General features: G+C 34.3%; 1 long non-coding RNA gene across 1 annotated transcript; it reads left to right on the top strand.

Moving 5' to 3' along the window:
• On the top strand, window positions 1–3,572 carry LOC141626584 (uncharacterized). The gene is made up of 3 exons (XR_012536172.1): window positions 1–811; window positions 1,656–1,743; window positions 3,186–3,572. It is a non-coding gene; the product is annotated as an uncharacterized LOC141626584 (long non-coding RNA).
• The last annotated feature ends 23,852 nt before the right edge of the window (window positions 3,573–27,424 follow it).

The raw sequence follows: 27,424 nt of genomic DNA on the forward strand, positions 1-27,424 counted from the left end.
ATTAGTAAGTGACGTGTGACCGCCATGATCCAATTAGTTCTATTTCGGTTAAGGATATGAAAGTTAGTGAGTTTAACATAAAAGTGCACATTATAGTTATTAAACAATTAAGTCAACACAAAGGCCAAGTGGGAGAATGTTAGAATAATTAATAATATTCGTATGGCCTATATGTTTCGGGTTTTAATAAAAGTTAAGTTCACAATATTACGAGACTTTAATATAAAAGACGGTATCGTGATGGATCGGTCCCGATTAATGTAATTAAAGTTCGGGAATTATTATTCCCTCCTACCTTACCCTAATATACGTCGTCTTTCACGAAAAGATACGACCGGGTTTGTTTTTGCGAAAAGGTACGCAGCCCATTATATAAATAAATGGATCTACATGATAGAAACACAAAACGATTCATCGACAAAATACACAAACATAAGTAAAACGCAGTTTCTTCTCCATCATCAAGAAACGGTAAAGAAAAGGGTTAAGAAGGAGAATCAATCGGCTTATACTTCTTATTATTGAATTGATTGCGTCTGTAAGACATGGACCAAGGTTAGTCCTTTATTCCGTGTTTATAATTGAATTTGGGTTGAATTAATTCAAATCTATATTGTATCTTGGGACTGATTTCATTATCGAAATCATAAAGTATATCTTACATGTTCATTTTGGGACAATGAATGGCGGAAAGGTTTACCCGTCTCTCTGCCAATGGTCTACCAAATGGCACAGCGTCGTCAGCCACGACAATACAATCTCCACTAACAACTTCCATAACCTGATGTGAATATCAGACACTAGACTTGAGGTTAGGATCTCTTAGCTTCCTGTCATTTTGGTTGTTTGTGTACGGTTTCAATACTTCATACATCTCTAATGTAACTTATCTTAATTACATAATTAATCACCTTTTTTACTTAGGCTCCTAAGCTTTATTAACCGCCTTCCAGAAAGTGGTTTCAATGTAGCTTACATGCTTGTTACACCTCTGAATTACGTTATGTTAAAGGAAGTTCGGCTGGCGGGAGTAAGGAGGTGGTGGTGGAGAGTGATAGTCGGACTATTTGCTTTTTTAAACTTGGGAAGGGCTTAATAATGTTAATGAACCAACTGATGTTATGGTTGTGTGAGTCTCTTTTATTTGATTTGTATCTTGTGTCCACCACTAAAAGCACATAAAATTTGTCATTATGTATGTTAGTAGATAAAAGGCTCAAAGAAGGAAATGGAAAACAGTAGTGGTAGTTGAGAAAGGGAGGAGGTAATGGTTAGTTGGTTTCTAATATTACTTCCCCATTACCTTATGTTTCTATTGGCAGTTCCTTCCTTTTCGTTGTATACTTCTATTGAGTTTTGTTATAAATTTTTGTATATTATTTCGACCTCGAGGAAGCCATTAAGCGAAGAGAGTAGGAATAGAAATCATGCAGCAATTTTTCGTTGTGGTCTTTGATTTTAAGTAGTGAGTTTCTTGATTATGTTGGTCAAAGTTGTATATTTAGGGATTATATATGTTTTCTTTGATATGTACTCATGTTGGAATTTCAATATATAGTTCATTGTTTTGCTTGAGTATGCAATTTACTTGAGTTAGTATGTCCGTTTTATGATTTTTGTTGTTCAATTTATTGAGGCTCGGTTGTCTTTGCTAGGTTTATGCTAATCTTTGGAAAAGGGAGATGCAATAAGGGAGATTGGTGTGCAAGAAGCTGCCTATAGCAGATGGTTCACATTATTCTGGTAATGACCCTTGTTTCAATTCACTTTCTTAATTCTTACTTCATCTATCATACCATTTTATTTCCTTTTTTTTCCTATTATAATAAACCTGAGGGTTGTCATAGTTGGCAAATATAAGTCTTGCTCTTCTCAATAAAATGGGAGTTGCTCCTATTAGCTGCTTATTGCGGGTATATGTCCTCCATTTGGATAATTTTGAAGCGAAGAGTCTCTGAAATAACAAATTTAGTGTGTAATCACAATCTCTCGTTCAAATTCTTGCCAAGTCAACAATGGCCTCTTTTTGATGTTTTGTGTAAAATTCAGGTTATTAGCAGCTGATTTTGAGTATATGTCCTCCCTTTCGATAAATTGGAAACATAGACTTTCTGGAAATTAGAACTTTAGTTTGTAATCACAAAATCTCATTGAATCTGTGTCAAGTACTCAAGTCTACAATAGCCGACTTGGGTGTGACAGCCATCATTTTGAGCTTGGAATTTGTAAAGAAAATGGTAGTTTAGACCTTTGAATACTTGATCGTTCATAAACATGTTAACTCGCAAGTCTATAGATATGTCGTCCAATGTGAAGTGTATAGGGGTTATGGCTACAAAAACGTAAGCTATTTAGACATTTTACATGTATATAACTGTTCAAACATCTAATATCAGCCGATTCCCCCTACTATCCGGCCACAATGGAGAAAAGGCAATTAAAACGCTTGAGGCATGTTCAAACCCAAGATCACATGTACTTTGATTAACAAATCATATGTGTGTTCTACATCGGCATTAATGTTCAGCATATTGCAATCATGGCTCAAAAACTTGTCTGTGACATTATCTTGAGATATTGATCGAATTTAATTAGATCGAGTCAGGTGTTGTTCATAGAAAATGCAGATGTAGAGGGAAAGGAGGACAAGGATGGGAGAGGGAAAGAGTAGTACTTAATTCATTTTATGAAATTTGAAAATCAAAGTGATAAGGGTGGACGTAGTATAATTTTTTTTTATACTCATTTATGTTCTTTGTTCCTGCTGTAGTTAGTCAGATAAATCACTACTTTCCAACTTAAAGTTAACTGAACATTAGAAACAGTTATAATTGCCATGTCAAGGCTCTTTTTCATCTGCGATTGTCTCTTCTCCTTCATCCGAGTTACTTGATCTCTGTTTCTATCTGTATGTTGGGCAATTTGATTCAAAATAGCGTTATTTATGGGTTCATCTATTGAGTGACTGATTATTGCGGTTTTGTGAAAGCATAAACCACTATATTGTTGTTATACTAGAATGAGCCATATATTCAATAGGATGATGAGTTACAAAATCTTAATGGTATATTTGTTTTTTTTTTTTTTTTTTTTTTTTTTTTTTTTTTTTTTTTTTTTAATGTTAGACTAGCTATAGAGCATGCTTATGTATTTCTGTTGTTGTGCTGTGTTGTTTTGTTTCACAGGGTTGATACTGCAGTAAAGAGGAATGGTTTTCACTGTAGTGGCCATGAACGTATGGATTGTTTTGGCATTTATTGCTGTCTATTCCATAGGAAAAGTTCATTGATTCTAACAGATAAAGAAGGGGGGAGTAAAAAGGAGGCTATTTTACGATAGTTCCGGAGGAGTAAATGAGTTATTAACCTGCTTTCAATTATATGATGTTGTGATATCTTGTGCTAGATTTCAAACAATTTAATGTAATCAGCTGCAGTAATATACTAAGTCTCTAAGTGGGGTGGTAAGTTGCAACCGTGGAATGTCATTTGCGACCATTTTAAGTTCAAGACGACCTCTTTCGAATGTTAATTTCGTGACTAGAATTTGTGATGATATTGTTTGATTTATCAGGTTGTGTGATCGTCTATGGTAGGTTTTTCTTATAGTGATTTTTGCAGGGTTTTACATCCAATTATATAGGAACGAACATCTGGGCTCCGAGCGTAACATGCGCGGAAACTTGTCTATATATATGTGTGAGCTCTAAGTTACCTTTTAGATTATACTTGGACAATTATTGTTTAAAAAATACGAAAAATTACAAATAACCACCACGTATTTATGTTTTTTTTACAAATTATCACCACGTATTTGCGTTTTTACAAATAACACCCAAACTTTAATGTATATTCCCCAATTACCACCGTATTTTTCCACCGAACATCGTTTTTCTTATTTCCCGACTTGTTAAGTGACGATTTACGTGAAATTACAAGACTACTCTCACTGACTTACCTTGACTGATTCATTAACCAAATAGTTAGTCATTCATTAAATTACATCAACCTAACCCTAAATCCCAGATTTCCTATCTCTTTTCCCCAATTCATTCAATCAATTATCTGTTGTATTACTCTCTAAATCGCTCAACCCGTCAATCTCTAACCTTAATACAGAAAAGTGTAATCAAGACGGAACAACATATATTTCATTTCGGGCCGTGGGTGTGTTTTCTAAACTCGGCTTGCTGTCTTGGGCAAACTCTTTGATCACTGCAAGCTTTATAAAATACAGGAGTTTTAAGATGATAACACCTGTGCATTTAGGGGGCGTTTGGTACGGGAAAGGGTAAGAGAATGAAATCAAGAAAGGGTAAGAGAGGGAAATGAATGGGATTACCCATATTATACTTGGGTGTTTGGTTGACAATTAGAGGGAAAGGGAATTAAAAGCCAACATCCACCACCTCCACCACCTCCACCACCATTATCCACCACCTGCCACCATTATCTACACCGACACCACCACAAGTAGCGGCACCGATGATCTTCCTCACAGTACCCCACGGCAAACCTAATCACCGCGCCTCACGCCCTCAACAAACGCCACAATCCCGACCCCAAACACCTTATTCATTCTAAAAAATCCACCACAACCCTTCGGAAACCCCTCCCCCACCCCTTAAAACACCAGATCTGGTGTAACCGACGTCGGGCGGTTGCAGTGGTGTGGGCGAGGAAGGTGTTGGTGGTGACTGGTGGGGTGGGAGATTTACTGAAGGTGTTGGTGCGGTGTTTAGTGGTTGAGGATATGGGGTAGCGTGGACAGGCGGCGTCGCTGGTGGTGGTTGTGTCGGCAAAGCTGGTGGTGGTCGTGTCGGTGTGGTGGGTGTAGGGTGTAGGTGACAGTGGTTGACGGTGTGAGAGGGTGTGGTGGGTGTTGGTAGGAGTGGTGGAAATAGGGAGTAGAAGAAAGAAGGGATTACGGGGTTATGGGCTTACCCAAGGGGGGGAGGGGTATGGATGAGAATGATTTTGGGGGTAAGGGGGGGGGTATAGGTTACCATTTCTTTGTGTCAAACAAATAACAACAAAAGGAATCATCCATTTTTATTCTCTTTCCCTTTCCTTATTCCCCCCAACCAAACGCCCCCTTAATCGTTTTATAGCACATTCTCTTTTGGTGTAGTTAATGATAAAGAGGAACTTATTTCCTGAAACGATATTAAGCTGAAAATTAAAGCTTCTCCCTATTTGATTTGTTGCTTGTCTAATATTCTCGATTGTTTTTCGGTGGTAGATTAATTCACTGAATTAAGGTTAGAGATTGATCTGACGGATTGAGTGATTTAGAGAGTGATACAATAGTTAATTGATTGAATGAATTGGGGAAGAGGGATAGGAAATTTGGGATTTAGGGTTAGGTTGATGTAATCGAATGAATCGATTAGTTATTTGGATAATGAATCAGTCACGGTAAGTCAATGGGAGGTAGTTTTCTAATTTCGCGTAAATCATCATTTAACAAGTCGGGAAATAAGAAAAACGATGCTCGGTGGAAAAATACGGTGGTAATTAGGGATTCAATATCTATCTATCTATATTATTAAAAGAAGCTTTTTTCGAGCGATTATAGAATCTCCAACTCCAGTGAAATACTTAACATAATAATACATTAATATAATTTATGATGTCCGGTATTTTGTAGAGATAGAATTTTTGCTAATATTATTATATTTGTATACAAAGTCTCCATCGTCTAAGTGATCAAATTTTTGCTAATAGTGTTTGGATTGTATCCTACACACTAACATAGGTAACATGATAAAACAATTATTAAAAGAAACCTAAACAAACATTATTTTCTTGATATATTTTTATATATATACATACAATTTGCTTTAGAAAATTCATAATCATCGCATCACGTTTAATTTTTTTTATGCTTCTACGGTATTTTTTTTTTTCTATTCAAATGCCGTATATGACATTATTGGCGTTTGTTTGGATCTTAATATTTATATAATTATATTGTGTTTAAATTTTAGTGTAGAAATAATCTGCCAATTCTTTAGTTTTGCCTTGAATTACTTTGAATTAGATTGTTGTCTGATAATTTTCTAACAAGCCTTATTTATTGTATGTGTAGGTCAGCAAATATTATGATCTCGATGGTGATAGAACAATCAACCAATATATATATTATGCAAGTAAGGTTCGCTTTAAAGTTTTAACGTAAGTAGCATAACCATAAATATTTTATTTTCTAAATTTTGTTTATAAACAACTCTACTTTCTACGGAGTTTCAATAGATCTTAATTAATTTGGATCTTATGCACTCAGCCGTATTAGTTTGTTGATTGCATTTTTTTTTTCCACGCATAATTTAGTTTGAGTAGTGCCATTGTACGAGATGGTTGCTAATAAGAAGCTTTTAGCAATGAGTTGTTTTGTTATATATATTGAAAAGATGAAGATGTTAATAACTATTCTGTATCATCTACTGCTTTATTGATGTATATTTGTCAAAAAAAAAATCCTTTTTCTTTGGAGGTCCTTCAATTTTGAGGTACTTATATTGTGTGCTTGCAGATTTATCAAAGACAAGAAACATAACTAAATAGTGTATATAAGATTGTAAGGTATCCTATTAATATACATATTTGAAACTAACTAATAAATAAAAAGTAACACGTAAGCGAAAATAAAATTACTAATTTACGTAATACTGTCTTACCCAAAGATGTTTATAATTGTTTAGGGAACAATGAGCGAGACACCAATGCCTAAAAGACCTCTTAAATAAGTTCTGTTATGCATATATTATAAAAATAAGAAAATTGGCTAACCTAATTTATCCGGAGATGACATTATTGAAGAGTTTGTTTAAGGTAAATAATCTGTCATCTTATGTATATACATGCCTTCGTACGAGGATTTTTATATCGGTTTTTCTAACATGTGCCCTTAGGGCAAAAACTCTTTTTATATTTATTGCTCATAGTTCTCTTTTATTTGATCAACTTGAGTATGTTTACTTTTCCTCTATTAATTATCGACTAAGTTTGATACGCGAGTAATATGGAAAAAAATGGTACAAGGCGAGTATTGTTAGATCGGTTAAAAGATTATACTTAAATATAATCATCCTCGATTAATTCTCTATACATGCTTATTATGCTTGTGCAATTTTGATTGAACCGTTTGAAAATGAGTCATGTAGCGGAAGGTCATTTTCCAGACAACGGTTAAGACGGATTGAGGGATAAATATGTAGAAAAGAAAAGTTTTCAACACTACCACTTTTGAGAATGAGATTGGCATATGCTCATTTGTGTTTTAATCTTAAATCAATTTAAACATAATATTATTAGCATACACAAAAGTATTTTATTTTGAGCAATTATAGATAGTCTTAACAATCACAAGCTACTTTTTGAGTGCTCTCATTAAAAATTGAATTTTCAAAAACTCTCATTGTAATTAAAGTCGAGATTTCAAACAAATCTAAAATCCAATTTTACAAGTTACAACCCTACCTAATTACCAATTACTTTCGAAAATGTCCAGACTTAGAGTAAAAAGCGATACTCGAGATTATTGCTCAAAAGTCAAATTATCTTCCTAGTATTTAAAGCATGATACACGGCAATATAGGCATACTCTACATTGAATTTTATAAATGGAACACTATAAAAGCAATTTAAAGATTCATTAATCATAATCACATACACTTCCGTCTTTCCTACCCCATTTGCTTACAATGAGTATCATCAGTCCCATTTTTGCGTCTCAACTCATGTTCCGTGCTCTCTTCTTTTGACACATAGACATAAAAACCACATAAATGGTACATTTATTATTTCCTATGTTGATGTGTCAAGCAAAAAGTAGTATAGGACAGAGGATTCCACTGATTTGTTTAAAGTATGATTATAATAAAATTCATCTATCATTATTTATTTTAATATAGTATAATATGTTGCCGACCTTAAAGAAAATCATAAGTAGAACACCACACAACAAAGTAGCACATAGTTTCAATAATTCAATCATACAAACATTTTTTAGTTACTACATTATAGAACATTACAAATAGGCTCGTGCATCGCACGGGCATTAAATCTAGTATATAATTAAAGGGTTTTTTATCCCTTCTAATTATACTATCGGTATTAGAATTAGGAGATAATTAATTATTTAAAAAAATTCTATTATAATTAGGAATATAATTTTTCTATTAGAAATGAGAATTAATTAATTATTTTACAATTTTCCTATTAGAAATAGGAAATAAATTAACAACTTATTAAGGCTTTTTTTCCTAATTATACTATTAGAATTATGAGATAATAATTATTTAAATTTTTTCTATTATAATTAGGAATATGATTTTCCTATTAGAAATGAGAATTAATTAATTATTTTACAACTTATTAATAGAAACAGGAGATAAATTAATTATCTACAATTTATTAATATTAAAAAAATATTCAGTAGTATTTGGTCACTTTTTATTAAATTAGAAGGAAAAAAAAACCTTTGATATATTTATAATATCCAATTTTATAATAACTTCCGATTAAAAAAATCAGGTATTATGAGGCTAAAAGACCCTAGGCCGAACTGGGTTGTGACAAATATGCATGCATAATACGTAGTACATGGAATTTACTCATGTAAAGAGTGAAATGAACGCTGAAATATGCCTCTACGTATTTTGTTATTGCTAATGTCATATTTAATTATACATAATACAAAGTTTATTTTTCAAATGTCATATGTATTTCTCCTACTAATTTTAAAGTTATTTCCCTCACAATACACTTCAACTTCTATTGATAATTTATTATTATATTATTTACATTCATTTGTCATTATATAAAAATATATTAATCAAAATTTAAATAAGATATTCACAAATTATTGATAAGTACAAAGTTTGATATCTATTTTTCAAGGAGTATTAAAAGATAAAGAAAGTTGTTGCTAATTTGCGAATCGAAATATCATATTATGACAAATGAGTAAATGTTTTGAAAAACTTTATTATGCGATTGTTTTACAATTTAAAGTAAAAATGGTACCACGAGTAATAAAATAGATTTGAATGAGGCTTGAAGGTAAATTCGATACACTTATTATAGAAATATGTATAAGGTTAAGAGTCAATTCAAGCAACGATCAACATTAAAAAAATCATGAAAAACAAATAAAAGGGTAAGAGTAGTCTTTCCCTAACATAGTGAAGACCGTCTCTCCCAAGCTTTTCTTCTGACAAATTTACATGCATAAAAAACGGTACTTTTCAATTATATGGAGCAAACTAATTATTGTTGATGCTATAATCTTTTTTTTTTTTTTTGTAAATTGAGCACATCATCACTATAATTTAGGGAGAGATACGAATTGGGGAACGGTGAGACATATTCGTCATGCATAATACGATGCTTTAACCACCTTTAGCAAAAATATAAAAATAAATGAAAAAATTTAAACCTAAAAGGGGGTCACGTACTTGCCAACTCTTCTATAGTTCTCTACCGCATTAATATTCTCATGAAGTTTATGACATTTATTTCATATTAATAAAAAAATGATTATACTGCTTCATACAATTTGTGATTTATAACTTTTAGCTAACTTATTTGAACTTGCTTAAATTTATATATTTTAAGTGAAGAATATTAATTATAAATATGATAAAGATAAAGTTTGATCTTTAATTTCCTCAGAGATAAAAAAACTCAATTTTTATTTTTTTATAATATACTCATTAAAGGTCATAATGTAAAACATGAAATTACACCACAATCTACTATTTCAATATGTCGATGATCAACACTCAAAATAGCACATTTGTTATTTAAATAGTGTAAAAACTCTCAAAATGCTAAAAAAAATGTTCAATCTGTCGTTATCAAACAAAATCTAAGTTTCTGCATTTTTTTTGTCATGTTCAACTTAAATCTTTATGAGATGTAAAAATGATGAAGTTCAGATAGTAACGGTTAGTTTTCTGTTAGTTAGATGGACTTTTCAAGAGAGAGATGAAAGCTTTGAATTTTAGAGCGTTTTATGTGTGAACCGAAGGGATTAAGCAGTGGGCTAAAGGTTGTTTTGAGTGGGAATGAGATTGATTGCGACGATTTGGTTGACTAAACTTTTTCTTTACTAGATCTAGAAAGGGGATAATAATTATGAGTAAATAAAATTTGAAGAAAAAAGGACAATAAAAATGAGATGGAGGTAGTAAGATTTATTTATGCAAAATGAAATAAATAGCAAAGTTCGTGTATATATATAATATTCAAACTTATTCAGTTTACAAACATAGCACCCAAACACTTTGTTTGAGTATCTGGAATGGACGTAGGGGAAGGGACGAGAAAAAGACTAGGAAGGGAAAGAGAGAGAGAGAGAGAGAGAGAGAGAGAGAGAGAGAGAGAGAGAGAGAGAGAGAGAGACACTACTACAAAAATCCCCAAAGGAACCACAAATAAGAAACCGGTTAACATTCTAACTAGTTTCTTTGGTATAAGAAACCGGTTTATAAACAAAACCGGTATCTTATACTAATATAGAAACCGTTTTTAGAACAAACCGGTGTCATATATATTTTAATATAATGGATAATTGATGGGAGGCGTTTCTCTATTAACCCTGAACTACCCTAATACATAAACTTAGATACTTCGCAGTTCGCAATCTCGCATCACTGCTCACACTCAATTTTCACGCTCAACCACCCACAACCGCTGCGACGTCACCGGTTCTTAATCTTGCTAGTCCGTCATCACCACGATGCTACTTCCGAGTCATTGTTCTTCCAACAACAGCGACGGGATCTTCAGCCCCTCCATTGCCAATCGTAGGTATTAATTTTATTCGATTTCAATTGATTCCTTAAAATCTTTAGCGGTTCTTGTTTAATTTTATTTAGAATTAGGTGAATTTGATCTATAATTAGGCACAATTCCAATTTTGTAAAATACTCAACCTAACTTGATTAATTCGATTTTTGTAATGACTCCACTAATTTGTTCATTTATGGGGTTGTTGAGAATTAGATGGACATATCAAATTAGTAAACATTGTTGATTAGGTATTGTGGCACTAATGTGTTGCAACATCTGAAATTTGATTTTTGAGATTATTGATTATGGTAGAACTGGAGAATTCCGGATAATGTGTGGTTGATTGCAGTCCGTATTTTGAAATGAGGTCAATCTCGACATTGTTGGTTCATGAATTTTGTTTCTTTCAATTATGTTTGTAAGTTATGTTTCCTCCATTAAACGCATTAGATTATTAGGTTGTTTCATGTGATGAATGTTGATAGCATTAGTTGCAGTTGGTTTGTAATTAATTAATTGAAATGTAGATAGACATAAACTTGTGAGTTCATCATTTCTTCACATTTTTATATATAATTGATAGCAGTTCACGACTTTCGTTGCTAGAGTCTTACAGAGTGAATGCATTCCTCCTTAATCTAATCCCTAGCCTCTTTGCACTGCCTTAGCGAGGGGACAACCTCCGACACTATATAGTACAATGGACCTTATGGCATCTCCCTCCCTCATTATTCATTCACTACTATACTAGTCCTTGACTCCTCGTTCTTACTCCTATGTCCTTCTGTCTTGTTACTTTAAGTCACCTCGACTACCAATATCTATTGAAACTCAATTTTACCAATTTCATAGCATAAAGTATAGTTAGTTTCACGTGCTTTCAAATGTGTAGCCCGCAGCACTCTTTGTTTTTTGTGCTCTAAGCTCTCTACTATTTTTCGTAATTTAGGCTGACAGATGAAATTTGGGGAAGGGAAGCCGAGCTTAGAAGATTTAAGGATGGGATCATTGCAGAACGCACTTGTAAGTAGTAGTGACCATTTGTTGTATCGGCATTGAGGTTGTGATCGTTATTTTTATTTAACATGGGAATTTCTTCGTGCGATCTGATCTGTCTGTTGTTTTGTCAGTATGTTAATCCATACCACTCATATATATAGTGAACAATTTTTATGTATAATCCTTACCAAATGTTAATAGTAACGTCTGATTTTTCATTTCGTGTATCAGTAGCTCCTGTTTGAAAGTTGGAATGTTCTTCAATTGTTCTTCTTAAACTGGTCGTGTTAATCGATTTTCCTTTTAGGTTTTGTGGGTGCCATGATATTGAATTTGGCTTTCGTTTTTTTCTTTGTCTCTTGTACTTCTCACGCCGTTTGCAATTGCTCGGAGGGTCCCCAGGATGTGGGGCTTTGGATGGGAGAAGGCTCTTACTGATATTGGCCCCAACTTCATCTGGTAATCATCGGACGTGCTTCTTCATTTTTCTGTTTGGTTATGAATTCCACTTGTATGGATTTGATGTGCGCTTATCAAGCAATTATAATTAGATTTCCTTATAAAAATAGACGAGTCTGACATTGACTCTTTGTTTTCACTCAAGCATCTCTCTCGGATACTTGACAGTCTATGTCCCTTGTAGACTACTTGTCAAGACTAAACTATGGAAATTTTTGAAAAACTAGAGTTAACTCACCTGGACATGTAGAGACTACACGCAACATTGGTAGTTATCTTAAACATTACTTCCTCGATTTCATTTGTGTTGTCCCCATTTTTGTTTTCAGCAGTTGCGAAATAATTGACTCCTTTATATTTCTAGTGAAAACAAGTGAACTTATACTATCCCTAGTTACTTAACATAACGGTAAAGATAGTGTTGTATCTCTACGTGTAAATTCTAAGTCGAAGGGATATGCGATATTTCATTGCGTCCGTATGTTCACTATATATAAGTTACATGGAAACAATTCTCAACAACTTGGTGGAACTATGCTCACAAGTTAACTTCATCTAGTACTAACATAGTCTCGCTTGTTTTTTTTCATCGTAAAAGCACTAATAGCACCGATGCCATGCCAGCAACGACTCCTTTGATGAATCCCGGTCAATATAAAATTGCTTGTTTTTTTCTCCGTACAACATCAAGGGCAGCGACACTCGTTTGAAGACTCCAAGTTGGCCAGTTGGGTGAAGATTAGATCTAACGACAATGTTAACTTATAGACTTGTTATTTTTTTAGTTTTTTTCTTTTTAATAATTGTGGATCCATTCATATGAATTTGTATCATATTTCAGAAAGTTATGAGACTTGACTGATTTTTATAGTTTATGGCGATGATGTAATCTAATTTTAATTTTTTATTTAAATTATCCAGGTCTTAATTTATTGAATGGTATTTTTTTTTTTAAAGAAAAATCTAAGAGACCGGTTGTGTTTCGTCACTGGTTTCAAAGATAAGATCAAAGAAACTGGTTTTGGCCGATAACTGGTCTCTTTGAAATAATCAAAGAAACCGGTTTTTGCACACAACTGGTTTCTTTGAAATAATCAAAGAGATCGGTTTTTGCACACAACTGGTCTCTCTGAAATAATCAAAGAAACCGGTTAAAATAACCGGTCTCTTAAGCTAAGACACCTGTGAGCTAGAGACCGGTTATAAACCGGTTTCTAAGGCTATTTTTAACCGGTTTCTTTGACTTATTTTGTAGTAGTGAGAGAGAGAGAGAGAGATAAGAGGGAAGATTGCTTCTTAAACTTCTCTTTGTTAAAGGAGAAATAAATTGTCTTCGATAAGGGAGACGGGGATCCATATCATCTAGAGTAAAGATTGGTGTTTCATGGAGGTGAATGTGATTTATGACTTCTTAGATGTAAAACGTGGCATAAAGGTAGTGATAGTGGTAGTGGATTGGAGGTTGTTTCAAGTAGAAAGAACTAATCACAGTGGCTGATATTTTATTTTGCGAGTAAATTAGTGGGGTGGAGGGAAGGTGCATTTGTGGAGGATGATGAGTTTAACGAGGATAGTGATAATAAATAAGGTTATTTATCAGCCAAATATCGCTTGCATTAAAACATATAGGTACCATGAATAATAACAAGAAACCTCAAAAAATCATACTGATAAACTTAATCTTGACCCCATCAATCCAAATTAAAGTAAAATCTTAATTCCAACAACATTATCGAGAGCAAGGGTTAGTTTCCATTGGATTGTGGATTTTTCTAGAAGTAGGGGTTTAGTTTTTCACTTGGTTGGATAAATTTGAGAGATGTTTCGAAGACAAGGATCGATCTTTCAAGGGATGAGTTTGTTTTAGATCATGTGTGTGAATAGGGAAGAAAAATAGGGGTCTACGTGAAGGATTTTATTTCAAATGAGAAGATGGGGGGGGGGGCAAGACTATTGTTATAGGGGGTGTCATTAGCAGCCCCAACCATGTAGTATTGCGTTGGAATTTGGTTCACATTCAAAGGTACGTCTATACTTTGAGCGGGAGATATAACATTTAACTACCTGTAAATGTTTTTACATAACTACTATTTGACCCAACAATAATTAAATTATGATTGTTATTCTAAAGAAGGAGATTTGTAGCATCATTGAGTTGATTATGCAAAGTAGATATTATTGTTTTCCTTGACCAATTGAAAAACAAACAGGTATTAATGAACAAAATCTAAAAACGCTCAGTCCCAAGTATCAAATATATAAACTTCATATTAATTTTATTTTCCTAAAAAAATAACATTGTCGAGAGCAAGGGTTAGTTTCCATTGGATCGTGGATTTTTCTAGAAGTAGGGGTTTAGTTTTTCACTTGGTTGGATAAATTTGAGATAAGTTTTGGAGACCAGGATCGATCTTTCAAGGGATGAGATTATTTTAGATCATGTGTGTGAATAGGGAAGAAAAATAGGGGTCTACGCTTTCTGAAAGATTTTGCTTCAAATGAGAAGATGGGGGCCAAAACTATTGCTATAGACAGGGGGTGGGTGTGGGAGGGAGGGGTCATAAGCAGCTCTAGCCATGTAGTATTGTGTCGGAATTTGGTTTACATTCAAACGTACTTCTATAGTTTGACCGGGAGATATAACATTCTAACTACCTCTAAATGTTTTTACATAGTTACAATTTGATCCAGAAAAAATTAAATTATGGTTGTTATTCGAAAGAAGGAGATTTGTTTCATCATTGAGTTGATTATGCAGAGTATATATTATTGTTTTCCTTGACCAATTGAAAAACAAACAGGTATTAATGAACAAATTCTAAAAACTATCAGTCCAAGTATCATATATATAAACTTCATATTGGTGTTATTTTCCTAAAAAAACACTCTTTTATTCTTAGGTCAATATTATGTTAACGGGAATTATTTGTTGGTCATGCGGCATACATAAAGTCTTAGACAGAACGATGTACTATATGTCTATATTCCATTTTATTGTGAAATTTATCATCCGTGCAACGCACGGGCAAGAAAACTAGTATACATGAAAGTTTGGGGGTTATTGTAAAAACTCAAATACGTGGTGGTAATTTGTAAAAAAACGCAAATACGTGGTGGTTATTTATAATTTTTCCTAAAAACTATTTTGAAAAAAGAACAACACAAGAGAATACAACAGTCTTTTTCAAATCATACGAAAGCTTGATAGAAACAGCTTGGTCAGATGGCTTCAGAGTTTGCATTGCCATATACATGTATCATGGTCAACATGCCAGACCACTTCGTAGAATCCTAATATGTATGCCAAAATTTTGAAGAATTACATCCCTTAGTCTATTCAGCATGCGCTATCGTTCAGTTTCGATGGTAAAGTTGTTAGTGAGCTTGGTCCGACTGCCGAGCGTTAATGTCTGCAAAGAGTAAGCATGGTCATTCTGAGTAGTTCTCTAGCAACTTCCCTAAGATAGGGCCTTATTGTTGGGTTGTTACGCGTCAAGATGCACAATTAATAGGCAAGGGCTACACCTACTTACAATGGTACAAGTGCCATATACAGTTAGACTTCATGGCCAAGATCTTGCAACTGCATACGACATCAACGTGTACTCTAGTGTGTGAAGTGCTATATGTAATATGTACCCCGTGAATTAAGCCGATTGGAAAAATAAGTGAACATGCACCGTTTAATAGAATATGATGATTTTTGCAAAATAAAATGTAGCCATTACTATCAATTGTTACCTTAGAGATTGTACTTAAGACAATTATTGTAGAAACAATTATTATACAACAATCCTTTCTAAATTGTATGCAAGATAAATATTTTCAGTATAGACGGAGATGGTCCTTGGGACTCCGTGCGCGGAGAAACAACTAGTATGTATATATATTTTTTTTGGTGAAATGTGAAAATTATATTAATAATTAGAATTAAAGGTACATTATGACCAAGTGCTGGATCTTAAAACCAACAGAAAGCAACATTAACTAGAGTTACAGCCAAGGCACCCAATGCAATCGTTGGAATTTAGACGTCCATTTCCAAGCCCGTCCCCTACTCTTTACCAGCGCTGTAACCATTTGAACTGCATAAGTAGGATGAACCAACTTATTTTCCATTCTGCAAATATTGCGGGCATTCCAAATCTGATAAATCATGGCCAGGATAGCAGCAGTAACAATTTACTTTTTCATCAGGGACCTACATCTCCACCTTCTACACCAATCCAGAATCTCAGTATCAGGTAATGAGACATCTAACCATTCAGCTAAAAGCTTCTAACAGCAGGAACTAAATCTACACCCATACAGCAAATGACTATGATCCTCAGGGTAATCCAGGCACATATCACATTGCCCATCTGCAATGACACCAAATCTGATCAGCCTATCCTTTGTCATTAATCGACATTGAATAGCCAGCCAACCTATGATGGAATGCTTGGGTAGATTAAGTCTGTTCCATATAATAAGATACCAAGGTACAGAAGATAGATTACCCTGCAACCATTTATAACCAACAGAAACATTATAGACCCCTGCATTTGTACTCCATTTGCCATGACAATAACCAGGTTTAAGCATATCCTTGACTTGGCAAATTTTCCTCCAAGTTCAGCTGGAACTAACAGTGGGAGAGTAATCCAACCAGTTTTGGCCTTTAATGTACATGTGATTAACCCACCTTATCCATAAATGATCAGTTTTCTCAGCTACCCACCATACATACTTGCCCAACATAGCCACATTCCAGTTTTTGCCATTCACAATGCCCAGCCCTCCATATTTTTTTGCTGTACAAACCCTATCCCATGCCACAGGTGGTGTCTTATGGAACTCCTCAGACCCACTCCAGAGGTAGTTTCTGCATATGTGGTTAATTCTGTCCATTACAGTAGCAAGGATGATGAGTATACGAGTCCAAAAACTATGAAGTTGTGTCAAAACTGCCTGAACCAGTACTAATCTTCCAGCATAGCTTAACTTTCTGGCCCCCCAACCACGAATTTTCTGCACAATATTCTCAACCAGCCTGGAGCAATCAACCACTGCCATTCTTTTATATGAGATTGGTATGCCAAGATACCTGAAGGGAAAATGACCCTCTTTGAACCCAGACACATTCAACACATACTGACTATCCTCACTGCACATACCATTGAAATAGATATCAGACTTCTCACGATTAATCTCCAATCCTGATGTTGTAGAGAATGTGGCAAAGGCTCTAAGTATAGTATTGATGGATGCCTTGTCACCCCTGCAGAACATTAAAAGATCATCTGTAAAGCACAAATGGTTCAGTCTAAGTGCTCTACATAGTGGATGATAAGTAAACTCTATGGTATTAGTAACATAAGCCAGTATCCTGCTAAGATACTCCATGCAAATAGTAAACAACAGAGGGGACATAGGATCACCTTGCCTAATCCCCCTCCTTCCTTGGAAATACCCAAAGTTTGAACCATTAAGAGACAAGGTATACCAAGGAGTAGTAACACACTCCATTATCCATTGAATCATTTGATCAAGGAACTTAAGGGCCTGCAGCATCTGCTTGATAAAGTCCCACTCAATAGAATCATAAGCCTTTTTTAGATCCACCTTCATCATACATATAGGAGAACAAGCCTTCCTTTTGTACAATCTAACCAGGTCATGACAAATGAGGATATTATCTACTATATCCCTGCCCTTAAGAAAAGCAATCTGAGTCTCACTTATAATGTCAGGTAAAATAGTAGCAAGTCTAGTGCAAATCACTTTAGAAATAATTTTATACACCACATTGCAACAAGCAATGGGTCTAAAATCCGCCACTGTAGTAGGCCTGGACTTCTTAGGAATCAAAGTTAAAGTTGTGGAGTTGACTTGTTTGAGCATTTTACCAGATGAGAAAAATTCCTGCACTGCCCCAATAATATCAGTCCTAGTAACATCAAAAGAATCCCTGAAAAATTGAGATGAAAAGCCATCAGGCCCATGTGCTTTATTAGCAGGTATGGAAAATAAAGCATCCTTGATTTCTTTGTCTGTCACAGCTGAGGTAAGCACACTACAGTGTGCAATGGTTACAAGTTTCCCCTGTTGGACAGTGTCCCTATGAACTTTTGCAACCCTTATGTTAGACCCCAATAAAGACTTGTAATAATTAATAAAAGCCTCCTCAATTGCAACAGGAGTAGTATGGGTATTACCCTCCATATCATGAATCCCCAAAATCCTATTTTTCACCCTCCTTGCCTTGATAGCACTATGGAAATAATGAGTGTTATCATCTTCATCACTGAGCCATTGCACTTTGGCTTTCTGGGACAAAAAACTCCTCAAAGCAATCTCCCAATCTCTGTAAAGTTCAGTAGCCATCTTCACTAACTGTTGAAGCCCAAGATTAGTAGGATCAAGATGCAGCTGACCTTGCACCCTATGAAGGTGAACCAAGGCCACCTTAGTAGAGGTTTCAATGCCAGCATAGGCTTCAGAATTAAGATCCTTCAAAGGTTTCTTAAGCAGTTTCAGCTTCTTAACCACCTGAAACATTTTATACCCATAAATGGGAGAACTCCAGACATCTTGAATAATTTTCAGAAACCCAGGATCCTTGCCCCACATATTAAAGTATTTGAAATTGCTCTTTTTCCTATCAACATTTGGGTGCATATACATGGTACAAGGACAATGGTCAAACAAACCTTCAGGGTGAAACATAGTAATGGTGTTAGGGAAATGATGGAGCCACTCATCAGTCACTAGAGCTCTATCAATTCTACTAAATTTCAACTCCCCAACCTCCTGTTTATTGGTCCAAGTGAAGAAAGCACCCTGAGCATGGATGTCATTCAACCCACAAACATCCACACACTCCTGAAACTCCTTCACTTCAGCAGTAGAGACATCAGAGCCTATTCTTTCATTCATTGCCAAAACATTATTAAAGTCTTCCATGACAACCCAAGGCCCATTAATATAATTCTTCATAGTTTTTATAGAATGCCATAAAGGAGAACAATCAGCTAATCTATTAAAACCATATACCATAGACATCCACCAAACATCTCCTGTAGGTAGGTAAGTGACTTTAGTATGGATCACCTGAGCCTCACTACCTAAAACTACAACATCATAGTTACCAGCATCCAAAATAGTCCAAATACGACCTCCCTCATGACTCTCATTATTATGCACCATGTTCCACTGGGAACCAATGCTCTGATGCACTTTATTGATAGAAGCAGTTCTAACTCTAGTTTCTAAAAACCCAAAAACATCAATATTATTTGAATGTAAAAACTATCTAATATCCTTATGTTTATGTACACTATTAAGTCCCCGCACATTCCAAAACCCTATACTACCCATTCTCAATTAATGTGCTAGGGCCAGCCATGTCCTCCTCAACCACTTTCCTATACTGAACTGAGTGCTCCAACACTTCCAGAAAAGTTCTTCTCCCATTGCCAGTACTTATACCACCCTGCCTTGAGAATTTAGTTAGAACCCTTATAGGTGAGAAAGGGGTAAAAGTAGCTGGTTGAGGAGTTACCAATCCTCTGGAAAGAACAGGTTTAGTTCGAGGCTGCAAAACTATGGGCCTGACAGGGGGGTTTGGAACAGGTGGATCAGGCACAACAGTAGGTTGTTGCTGAACCCTTCCTTTAGGCACCCACACTTTCCTCACAGGAACCTGCCCAGGCTGTTGTTTCTTCCTGCAATCTCTCGCCAGATGACCAACTCCTTTACAGTCCGAGCAAATTGTTGGCCTCCATTCATAATGAACAATTTGCCTATGAGTGACATCTAATTCATCAGTAAATTCAATCACATCAGGCAAATCACCACCCATTTTAACCTCAACCATAACTCGAGCATGACCAATAAAAGTTTTTAATTGAGTATTACTGTCACAACGCACTGACTTCCCTACCAAACTAGCAATCTTCATCAGAGCATTACCCCAAAACTTCAGAGGGAGGCCATAGAATCCAAATAGGCACCATATATACAGCCTCACGAACCAATTTAGCAGTGGGAGTCCACTCCTTAACAACTACTGGTTTGTTATCAAAAAATACAGGCCCTGATTGTAAAACTCGTAACTTCATAGCTTCTGTTTTGAACCGAACCAGCAATATACCGTTTGAATGGAAAGAAATTTGATCATATTCAGTATATCCCCAGACCCGCTTCACAAACCCATCAATTATTTTGAACGGTGGATTAGCACCTAGAACATAGCAATACACTGCCGTTGACCAATATTCTAACTCCGCATCAGTATCAGCACTAGTCAATCGCAAAGGACTTACCCTATGAGATGTAGCAGAACCAGAGCGCGAAACTTCTGTCCATACACTCCCATCATCAGAATCCTCCTCCGCAATTGAATTCATGCCATTACTCAATTGAAACGGTCTGATTTCACCATCTGCATCCAAAACGTGATCATCAAGCTGGATATCAACCTGAGGAACATCAATTTCAGGAGTAAGATGTTGAAACCTAGAACCGGAATTATTATTATTATTATTTGAAATAATACTATTAATCTGTGTTTTTGGAGTGTTTTTTCAATTATTATTTGTTATTAATCTAATTACTCTACTAGATTTAGGTTGATTACGTTTTTGACGAGCCATTGCTAATCAAGATCGAACTTCCCTAAATCATATCTCTCTCTAGTTTGTTTCTTCATCTCTCTAGAGTATGTATATATATATATATATATATATATATATATATATATATATATATATATATATATATATATATATATATATATATATATATATAGACAATGTGGGATCTAGTGAGGACCACCTACATAGTGAGAACCGTGCGAACTCCATCTTACAGATTTTTTTCCTAAAAACTAACGACATATTTAGATTCGGCATAAAATTTTATGGCTAGAAAACATATTTCTTGGTCCAAAAAGTATAAATTATTGCCGAAAATCGAGACGAGAAACATTTTATTAATTTTCATGCACCTACTACTCATTTTTCATGTATCTAACAATTTTCATGCACCTGGAACTCATTTTCGTGCACCTAGAGCCTGATATTTCCATGCATCTAGTAATCATTTTCATGCATGTAACAATTTTTATGCACCTAGTATTCGTTTTAGTGCATCTATAACCATTTTATTATACATAATTGTATTTTTGTATTAAGTTTATATTTTGTTAATAAAATCAATAAATTTTGTTTAGCAATACTAAAATTGTGTTTGAATAAACTAAACTAAGGCTAAATGATCCATCAAAACTTTCAGAACAAGATTTAATGATGATTTAGTAAGGGTTCTCACGGTTCTCATTATGTTAGTGGTTCTCACCGGATCCCGACCCTATATATATATATATATATATATATATATATATATATATATATATATATATATATATATATATATATGAGAACCGTGAGAACCCTTACTAAATCATCATCAAATCTTGTTCTGAAAGTTTTGATGGATCATTCACCTTTTGTTTAGTTTATTCAAACACATTTTGAGTATAGGTAAAAAAAAAATTTTATTTTCTTAACAAAATATAAACTTAGTGTACGAAAGTACAACTACGTATACTAAAATAGCTATAGATGCATGAAAACGAATACTAGGTGCATGAACATTATTACATGCATAAAAATGTTTACTAGGTGCATGAAAATATCAGGCTCTAGGTGCACGAAAACGAGTTCTAGGTGCATGAAAATTGTTAGATACATGAAAATGAGTAGTAGGTGCATGAAAATTAATAAAATGTTTCTCGTCTCGATTTCCTTCAATAATTTATACTTTTTGGACCAAGAAATATGTTATCTAGCCATAAAATTTTATGCCAAATCCAAATATGTCATTATTTTTTAGAAAAAAATATCCGTAAGGTAGAGTTCTCACAGTTCTTATTATGTAGGTGGTTCTCACTGGATCCCAAATATATATATATATATATATATATATATATATATATATATATATATATATATATATATATATATATATATATATTTAAATCCTTTACTTTTAAATGGGCGGGTATGGACAACAAGAAAATCCCGTGGGCCGGCCCATTAGGCCCGTTTATTATTTAAATCCTTTACTTTTACTCTTAAAAAAAGACATTTTCAAAGAAAATTGTATCAATTTTATATGGACGTGGAACGCTAAAATAGTAGGTAAACTATAACTGTTAAAATATAACGAAAATATTTATATATTGGGTAGCCTTATATATTTTAATTAATAAAACATCTAAATTGAAGTTTCGTGGTACGTCCCATTAGCCCATGGACCGCCCGACTTTTGACTAAAGGGCGGGCAAGGGCAAGAATAATTGGCCTATAATTAAGGCCCGACCCGCCCACTAAGGTCTTAAGGGCAACTTTTTCCTTCATAGCCCGGCCAAGGCCCGCATTTGAACAGCTCCAATATATATATATATATATATATATATATATATAGAGAGAGAGAGAGAGAGAGAGAGAGAGAGAGAGAGAGAGAGAGAGAGTCCTTAAGTCTTTATAAGGTCCCTTAGATGAAGGAAATCAATGGTTGTCATTAAAAGGAAAAAGTAGGACCTCTAGGGTACCAAAAAAAAAAGGGGAAAATGTGATAGGAGAAGAGAGGGTGTTGCAGGCTGTCATTTCTCTTCCCAACACATTAAAAAATGTGATATCTGATAGACACATTACCTGCGTAAAATAAAATCGTATACATAAAACGCTCCGTAAAACTTCATCCGGACTCCGATTAAGGCAAAACAAAAGCCTAAAATTATTATTTTTTTCGAGCCCGTCGCAATGGTAGTATTTTCGTATACCATTGACCTTTCAAAAGTTACAGTACTGCTTGGTTTTATTCAAGGTTTTTAAGAGTGTAATTTTGATCTTTTAAGGCGGTTTTGTATTTAAAAAATTGAATTTATACAATTTTAACATTTTACGAGTATAACTTTGACTCTTTACGAGTGTAACTTTAATATTTTAGGGTCATATAAAATTTGAATTCATATAATTTTAACATTTTATGGGTATAACTTTGATGCTTTACGAGTGTAATTTCAGTATTTTAAAAGTGTAACTTTAATGTCATTTTGTATATAAAAATTTGATTTCTTGTAACTTTAGTATTTTAAGGTTGAATTTATGTTATTTTAACACAATTTTATGAGTGTAACTTTGGTCACATATGAGTGTAACTTTGATCCTTTATGAGTGTAACTTTGGTCCCATATGAGTGTAATATTGGTCCTACATGAGTGTAACTTTGGTCCTTTATGAGTGTAACTTTGGTCCTTCATGAGTATAACTTTAGTACGGTCATCCTCCGTCCATCACCAACCCCCCCCCCCCCCCCCCACACACACACACACACACAAAATGTAAATCTGGAAAAGAAAAAAAACAAAACATCGAAGTTACACTTTTTAAAACATCAAAGTGACACTTTTGAAATATCAAGGATACACCTTCTAAACATAAAAGTTACACTTTTATAATCCTCAAGGTTACACTTTTAACACTTCAAAGAAAGATACACTTTTCATGCTCATCAAAGTTACACTTTTTAAAACACACAAACCTCTTTAGACAAAATTCAACCGAATTTTTCAACTACTTTTTAAAACATCAAAGTTACACTTTTTAAAATTCAAAGTGACACTTTTTAAAACATAAAAATTACACTTCATAATGCTCAAGGTTACACTTTTATAACCCCAAAGTTACATTTTTCATGCCCTGAAGGTAACAAAAAAAATTCACAAGAAAAATTGGCAAAAACTTTTACAAAAAAACAAAATATATCAAACCAACAGTTCAAACAAGATCCAACAAAATAATTCGCAAGAAATAAACACACAACCTTTATTTTTCAACATAAACAAGTAATTTTGACAAAATTCAACCGAACTTGAGGATTTTTTAAAACATCAGAATTACACTTTTTAAACATCAAAGTGACACTTTTTAAAAAACCAAAGTTACACTTCATAATGCTCAAAGTTACACCTTTATAACCCCAAATCTACACTTTTCATACTCTGAAGGTTACAAAAAAATTCACAAAAAAAATTGACAAAAACTTTTACCAAAAAACAAAATATATCAAACCAACGGTTCAAACAAGATCTAACAAAATAATTCACAAGAAACAAACGCACAACGGTTCAAACAAGATCTAACAAAATAATTCACTAGAAACAAACACACAACCTCTATTTTTCAACATAAACAAGTAATTTAGACAAAATTCAACCGAATTTTCTAGTTACTTTTTAAAACATCAGAGTTACACTTCATAATGCTCAAGGTTACACTTTTATAACCCCAAAATTACACTTTTTATACCCTGAAGTTTACAAAAAAATTCATAAAACTTTTACCAAAAAACAAAATATATCAAACCAATGGTTCAAACAATAACCAACAAAATAATTCACAAGAAACAAGTACACAAACCTCTATTTTTCAATATAAACAAGTAATTTAAACAAAAATTCAACCGAATTTTCAAGCACAACCGAGCAGTAATGAATATTTAGAAGGTTCAATGGTATACAAAAATACCGCCATTGGAACGGGCTCAAAAAATTATTAAATTTAGGCTTTTGTTTCGTCTTAATCTGAGTCCGGATGAAGATTTACGAAACTTTTTATAAACCGGATCCTATTTTATACGCGATTGTATAAAAAAAATAGAAATAAGAGAGGAGAAGAAGATGAGAGAGTGTGAGTTTTGGTCTGAGTGTTTTGAGAATGAATGATGAGAGAGGGAAAAGGAGTATAAAGATGAGAGAGTAAAGTGAGGAGGCTAGGATTCTATATGAGAGGTAAATAAGCTAGACAATTTTTTAATAGTTTTTTTTGCTTTTTCCTCTTAATCTCAACCATCCATCTCAACAATCCAATAGCACATATGGGGACTTAAGAACTCAATGCTTTAAGGGGGACTCAATTGATCTCTCTCTCTCTCTCTCTCTCTCTCTCTCTCTCTCTCTCTCTCTCTCTCTCTCTTTTCTCTCTCTCTCTCTCTCTCTCTCTCTCTCTCTCTCTCTCTCTCTCTCTCTCTCCAACGGTACTGAAAACACAATATCAACTCATATGACAATAATAGAATAAACATAATATTTCAAAATTCACACAACCATCCCGTCTCCTCTACCACAACCGCACAACACCGCCACCAACAACCGCACCGCAGTGTGAAACACAACAACCACATTGGCATCCATCGCACTCTACACAGTCTCGTGAACTCGGTTCCGGCACAACATTATTCACAAGGAATAATAACAACATCACAACTCAAATAAACAATTGACAACCCGTAACATGGACATTTCATAGAACAATTAGAAGATAACTTTACAATCAACATCCATTTTACGACTCATAGGGACAGAGTCTTACACAATCACTTTCACACGTCGTAAACACATACTCAAAATAGACGGTTATACTATAAGTGATCAAAATACCTCAATTAACATAGTTGGACCCATATGCATTACATATCACATTACCAACCTCGTACCCTGCGAAGACCAAACTTGATAGTACTAAATCCACAATTATATATCCCAATTATTATAACCAAAACTCATCCATCTTATTTCGTGGCCGATAGCACAATCTCCTTACAAGGGTTCATCCTCAAACTCGTAACAAATTCCTTTAAAATCCCCAATAACACAACCAACTTTCGATTGATAAGTCTCATTTCTCTATTCCACAAATAACACTCCTCGAAAACCGACGTCGGTATAATAATATAACCACCGTTTACCATATCACACGTATATAATCACTCTCAAGTAGTTTCACCACCAGACATTACGAGGACTTTTACTAGATATCTTTCACCGCCCAATCTAATACCACCTATCACTTCAAATCGTCCATACTCCATCTAATTGATCACCTCAAGCTCCATCCTTCCATTACCCAAAATACGTAATCAACATTGTATCATAAACCTTAGATAAATTTTAGATCGCACTAGTTCTAGTACCCTCTTATATTCTTGTTGCATAAGTCCTTATTACCCTATTTTCAATCCATATCAATCCTTAAATTCAATTCACACAAACTAACAACTATTAACAACTCATGTTATTACTCCCACCTAACTCCTTGATACCTCAATTACTTCCTCGTTATTCAAGGTTAAATCACAACATTTGTTAACCATAAATCCCAAATCGTACCAATTATAATAACCCTCGCATGTTATTCAAACCTCATTCACTATCTTTAAGTTCAAACAATCGATGAATATTCAACCTTGATAACACATCACTCATCATCCATAAGTTACCTTGTATAATCAACTCACTCAACTCAAGACCTTGCATAAGCTAAAATATCTTCCTAGTACTCTCAAATTCCCAAACTTGACGACTATATACAAATTCACATCTCAATCCCCCATTTTAATCCTTTAAATGTACCAACACTTCTAGACAACGAAATAATATTTCCTTAACCACAAAACACCGCTACTATCTCAAAATATTCCTTCCTCAATAGTTCATAGCCATATTACATTTTCATATCTCTCAATTCCTCCGCTCTAAATTGTCAACAAATACTCATATAACTCACTTCCATTCATTATTCCCTTATTCACGATGCTTACATCACCGCTTAATTAAACCCAATTAATCTCTACCAAATCATTCAAAACTTAAACCAATACCATCCTCATTTATCACATAACTTCTTATCCTTCACGACATCATACACCTACCTACACGACTCAAATCCACATCAAATGAACAAGCTCACATCAACCACAATCATAGTCACAATCATTCCCTCAATCCCTTTCGCCACAAAAGACTTATCATTTCCCCATTCTTTTCACAATCATATACAACTACAAGCCTTTCTTACCTAAATCATATTGACCACCACATGACACCCCGTACATCGTGCAATCCCTCTAACTCGTCACATATCATGAATAATCACTTTAATGGCAATATAAAGGATAATAAGTAAAATAACACATCAAAGAAGTCCACTCATTACGAACAAATAAGCAAATTTCCCTTTCCCCAGAGGCACTCGGTCGAGTCCTTCTTACTCGGCCGAGTCCCCCTCCACACTCGGTTGAGTGCGCTCTTTCCAGAAGGCACAATAAGAATTCCAGAGGGT

The sequence above is a fragment of the Silene latifolia genome, chromosome Y (genome assembly GCF_048544455.1).
Source record: "Silene latifolia isolate original U9 population chromosome Y, ASM4854445v1, whole genome shotgun sequence".
Classification (NCBI taxonomy): domain Eukaryota; kingdom Viridiplantae; phylum Streptophyta; class Magnoliopsida; order Caryophyllales; family Caryophyllaceae; genus Silene; species Silene latifolia.